At 43.5% G+C, this 4,971-nt stretch overlaps 1 protein-coding gene across 1 annotated transcript in view; it reads left to right on the top strand.

Moving 5' to 3' along the window:
- Window positions 1-1,023: 1,023 nt before the first annotated feature.
- The window catches only part of GJC3 (gap junction protein gamma 3), a 5,733-nt gene continuing 1,785 nt past the window's right edge, over window positions 1,024-4,971 (top strand). Inside the window, exon 1 of the mRNA XM_006762747.2 lies at window positions 1,024-1,116. The gene's annotated coding sequence lies outside the window, so the exon portion shown is untranslated. The remainder of the gene's footprint in view (window positions 1,117-4,971) is intronic.

The following is a 4,971-nucleotide window of genomic DNA, read 5'->3' as shown; positions in this document are numbered from 1 at the left end:
CCCTCAGAAATTCAAAGAATTGTGAGAAAATACTATGAACAACTCTACTCTAACAAAGTAGACAACCTGGAGGAAATGGACATATTCCTAGAAAAATACAATCTTCCAAAACTCAATCCAGAGGATTCTAAAAATCTCAACAGGCCAATAACGATGGAAGAAATTGAAGCAGTCATCAAAAAGTTTCCATCAAACAAAAGCCCAGGACCAGACGGCTTCACAGGGGATTTTTACCAAACATTCAAGGAAGAACTAAAACCTATCCTCCTCAGACTACCACAAAAAATTCAAGAGGAAGGAACATTTCCAAGCTCATTCTATGGAGCCAGCATCACCCTAATACCAACACCAGGTAAAGACAACACAATGAAAGAGAATTACAGGCCAATATCCCTCATGAACATAGATGCCAAAATCCTCAACAAAATCTTAGCAAATCGGATCCAGCAGTACATCAGAAAGATCATACACCATGACCAAGTAGGATTTATCCCAGGGATGCAAGGATGGTACGATATCCGCAAGTCAATAAACATGATACATCACATAAACAAATTGAGAGATAAAAATCACATAGTCATATCAACCGATGCAGAAAAAGCATTTGACAAAATTCAACACCTTTTCTTGATAAAAACTGGGCCTGGTGGAGAGGAGCTGGGCTCCTGGGGTTGCTGAGGAACATGGAGCAGATACCCCTTATGCTATGGGGGGGAAGCCTGTGCTATTTCTCCCAGCCAAGAGGAGAAGACATCCTGAGATAAATAAGGAAATTCTGTCTGCTGTTGCCGGCAAGCCTGCATGTTGGAAACATACTGAAGTCAATGCTCTCTTTCTGATAATCTGAAAATTCCTGTGTCAGTTCACTTAGGACACATACCCTCGCTCTCAACAACAGAGGGTTATTCTCTGCAGCCCATTCTTTAACAGCAGGGCAGCCTGCTCCTCCAGCTGCAATTCTTTTATCCTTCACTTAGGCTGCCAGGAATGGAAGCGGGAGGGGAAGAAGTGGGCGGTGGCAGGAGGCAGGGCCTGGGGGAGAACTGGGACCCTGTGGACTTCAGCCTGAGGCTGTTTCTGTCACCAGTTGTTGGTGCTTTTGCTCAAAGCTGCCAGGTGAGTGCTCAGGCTGGGGCAGGGGGAAGCTGGGGTGGCACAGGGCTAAGGGGCAGAGGTGGTGGGGCTGCCTGGGGCTTTACACTGCCTTCTCCAACTCCAATGTGCACACCAATGACCTGGGGATATAATTAAAGTTCAGATTTGATTTGCTAAACTGGGGGTGTGGCCTGAGATTCTGCATACCTGGTGATGCCAGTTCTGCTTCACATGGTCCACACTTCGACTAGAAGAATCTAGGACCTACCAGGCCAGGTGAGGTGAGATGGGAGCAGTGAGCCAGTCCAGCACTGTCCTCAGTGGACATCCTACACTCATACCTTCACTGAGATGGATTCTGCCACCAATGGAATCCTGAACTTTTTCTCCAAAAGAATAGAGATGCTTGGAAAAATTCTTACCAAAATCATAGTGGATTTAAAAAAATCTATTTACATATTTGAAAATCCCCTCAAACTGAGCTTTCCTCCCTCTCCCAGCTACTGATATTGCTCCACCAATTAAAATCTTAACAGGGCTCAGAACCTACCAATTCTCTCCCAAATTTACCTGCAAACTATTTCTCCAGTCCTAGAAACAGAGTGGTGCTGAGCTTTGAGCTTTGTCAGCAATGCTGAGCCCTCAGCTCCCTCAGTCCTGAAGTTCAGCCTGGGGACGCTGGTCCTTGTGGGCAGAGCTGCAGACACGTTTACAGAAGGATGTGGGTCTCCGCGAATAAGACAGGTGGGCTGGGGAGGGTTGGAACAGACTGGGGGGTGGGGGTGGGGTGTTCACAGAGTTCCAGGAGAGCAGATGAGGGAGGAGGGAGGACGGTGTTAGGCTCAGGTCTATAGGAAACTCCCTTTGGTCTACAGACTTTGGGAGCTGGAGCACAATTTTGTCTGAACATGAGGCCCCAGAATGTGTGTGGAAAAAGCGTTTTGGTGATAACAGCCATGGGGCAAAGGACAGAAGGGGACTCAGAACTAGATATGGAGGCTCTAAGCCAAGGGGTTCTCAGGCAAGTCCTCTTGTCCTTTTTCTGCTCTCCCTTTCAAACCCCTAAAGCTCTGTGGTGAGCTCTGGAGACCCCAGTTCAGTTCCTAGAACCTCTTAGAGGACATTTGGGTATCTGGATATGGCTCTGGGGTGGGCACAGGACAGAGAAGAAACTACTCAAATTCCCAATACTTAAAATATGCCAGGCCTGCTCTGTGTTACATTGCAGTTCTGCTGGGAATGTGCCAGAAGTCCTTTGAGAGTGTTGGGCCTGCACTTGGAAATGAGGAGCTGAGAGCAAGACTTCAGAATTTACCAAATTAGAATTCAGTCTGAAACTCACCAGGAGATCCGGGGCAGAAACACTCAGCGCCACAATGCCTCTCCAGAGCAGGGACCCTGCCTAGACTATGATGCAGGGAGGGGCTGCAGGCTTCCTCATAGATGAGGCTGGTTGAGGGAGGATTTACAACTAGCCTGGAAATGGGTAGATTATCACGTCCCAATCAATAAAAGCTCTTTGAGATGCTCTTGCTTTACAGAGCTGGTAACTGAAGCCAAGAGTAGAGAGGTGATGGACCAGAGCTACCATAAACAGTGGTTCTTAACCAGGGGACAATTAGCAATATCTGGAGACATTTGAGATGAGTAGGAGAGAAGTGTGCTACTGGCATCTACTGGGTAGAGGCCAGGGACGCTGCTGAATGTCTTACAACACACAGGACAGCATCCCCCAGAGTCCCCAAACAAAATTATCAGGACCAATTGTCAATAGTGCCAAGGTTGAGAAACCCAGAACCAGCATTGGAACTTGACCTTCCTTTTGGTTCTCTATGGAGCTCAATATCTCTCTAAACAAAATTTAATTAAGCATTGATTAAGAAACTGTTTTTCTCCCCCAGACACTTCACTATATACTTTTTTTGGGTACTTTTTTTTCATCCAGGGAATAAGCTAGTGATTTTGTTTTATTGTTGTCTTGATGTTCAAGTTAGAAAACAGATTTTGTTTCTTTAGTTACCTTTTATTATTTTCAATTATTCATTCTCTTCTCCTGAATTCTGAAGAATTACTCAATGTGCTTTTAGACTGCGATTTGATTTTCCTCAGAATCTGTCCTATTGCTTCCGAAGTAGTTTTTTTTAAAGGAATACATTTATTTTATTAATTTTAAAAATGTTTTTATTGATTTTGAGAAAGAAGGGAAGAGAGATAAAAACATCAATGAGAGAGAAACATCGATCTGCTGCCTCCTGAATGCCCCGTACTGGGGACAGAGCGGCAACTTGGGCATGTGCCTTGCCCATGTTGAACCAGCAACCTTTCATGCATGGGTCGACGCTCAACCATCGAGCCACACTGCAGGGCCAAAGTAGATTTTAGATATGCTACTGATGATCTTTCTCCCACACTGCTTGTAGTGGGTTTATACATTTAAAGATCCATTTATTCTGAATTTTGAAGAGTCTTGGAAATGAGAGAAGATACATCTCTCTCTTCAATTTTCCATCTTTATTCATGAGGACAATTTTGCATCTTTTTAGAGACTGAAAATAGGGTTCTTCTAAAAATTTTAACCCAGTTTTTTGGAAATGAATTTTCAGTGGCCTGATGTACTTATGAGTCTTCACACTCTATGACGAGGGTAGAAATATAGGGGCTGAGGAGCAGACAGAGGTTCAAACTCGATTCTAATGACTCAAAATATGGTTCCTCACAGTAGGTGGATGGGAACATATTTCTCTGGTCAAGTGAAACTTTTGAGAGCATCTTAATCCATCCCTTTCAATTTCACAGAAGTTACCATTCTGCCTAAATTTTGGCATATAGCCTGTTCTTATCTATAGTTTATGACACTAATGCCCATTTAAAATTGCCCATTTAAAATTGGGAAGCATGTTTCATTTGCTGCCATATTAACTTAGAAATGTAGGCTATTCTTATTATAGTTAAAAGGGAGAAACCTAAGTAAGTTCATAGTCAGAGAGTAAATAAGGGTGGTCTAAATTACAGGAAAAATAATTTAGGGATCAAAAACTTGAAGAAGTCAGAAAGGACACAGATTTGGAAGGGCTAGTAGCCTTGGACAAGTGTAGGGCCACTTCTTTTTCTAAGATGCTATACAAGGAAGTGACTATGGAGAGAAGTAGTAGCTGTGAGGTTTTATATCAAAGAGTCTCTATTTTCACTGTAGCATAAGAGGTTTGCATGGTCTTCTAAGAGTGACAAGAACCAGGTGTGTTAAGAGTTTGGGCTTAATGGTGATGGTTAGAAACAGTGACTTGGCCTTAGGAAGGCTGCTAATTGGGTCAAAGACAAAGATGACAATCTGGGCTGGTAGCATGATGATATTTTGTTCAGAGAATTGAGGAATTGCTGAAATCTGTTCCTGACCATGGCCACATCTCACAATGAGGGAGATATGAGCCCAAGAAACAATAGCAAGGAGAATAAAACTTAAAATTTTTCCCAGTCAATTCGGGCTTTGACCCCACACCCTATTACATTTAACTAGTACATTTTGCTGTGTTTCTTAAAAAAGAAAAAGAAAAAAAAAGTTCTCTTTTTCCTAGGTCTAAAGAGCATTAGACAAAAGCAAGCCTTGACACTCACTCTCTTCACTTGATTCCCATGGAGCCTCCTAACCACATCTCAGTTTTACTTTGTGATGGGAGCAGAGGCCAGCCAGACATATCTGTGAACACCTGAGGGCATGGGACCAGAGAGAAGCAGACAGCAAGAGAATACTGTACACATTCCCCCCAAGCTCAGCACTGATTTTTGTTCAGGTGATGCTAGCAGCCATACCAGAGCTGACAGCCATCACCTGGGGAAATATCAGTTTTCAGAGGATACTGGTCTCTTGCTATTTAGCTT

The sequence above is a fragment of the Myotis davidii genome, unplaced genomic scaffold (assembly GCF_000327345.1).
Source record: "Myotis davidii unplaced genomic scaffold, ASM32734v1 scaffold2559, whole genome shotgun sequence".
Classification (NCBI taxonomy): domain Eukaryota; kingdom Metazoa; phylum Chordata; class Mammalia; order Chiroptera; family Vespertilionidae; genus Myotis; species Myotis davidii.
Note: the sequence above shows the minus strand (reverse complement) of the source record. Positions and strands in the feature narration are given on the sequence as shown.